A 200-nucleotide genomic window follows, 5' to 3' on the forward strand; every position below is an offset into this window, starting at 1 on the left:
AGGAATGATAAGGTCCACTACGGGAGACGAAGGATTTTACTCTACAGTGGTTTGATCGGGGAAAAAAAGGGAGGACGTATGTTACGTTAGCAAACAGTGACCATAAATATACTTCTGAAATTGATATCATACAAAGTGAACAGAAGGTTCAGTCATTTTTGCTATATTCTCATGAAAGTCTGTATCTACAATACAGTAGC

General features: G+C 37.5%; 1 protein-coding gene across 2 annotated transcripts in view; it reads right to left on the reverse strand.

Moving 5' to 3' along the window:
- LOC119590674 (calpain-B-like) overlaps positions 1-200 on the reverse strand; it is a gene marked incomplete in the record, with an annotated part of 21,809 nt that overhangs the window by 3,949 nt on the left and 17,660 nt on the right.

The sequence above is a fragment of the Penaeus monodon genome, chromosome 27 (genome assembly GCF_015228065.2).
Source record: "Penaeus monodon isolate SGIC_2016 chromosome 27, NSTDA_Pmon_1, whole genome shotgun sequence".
NCBI classification, from domain to species: Eukaryota; Metazoa; Arthropoda; class Malacostraca; order Decapoda; family Penaeidae; genus Penaeus; species Penaeus monodon.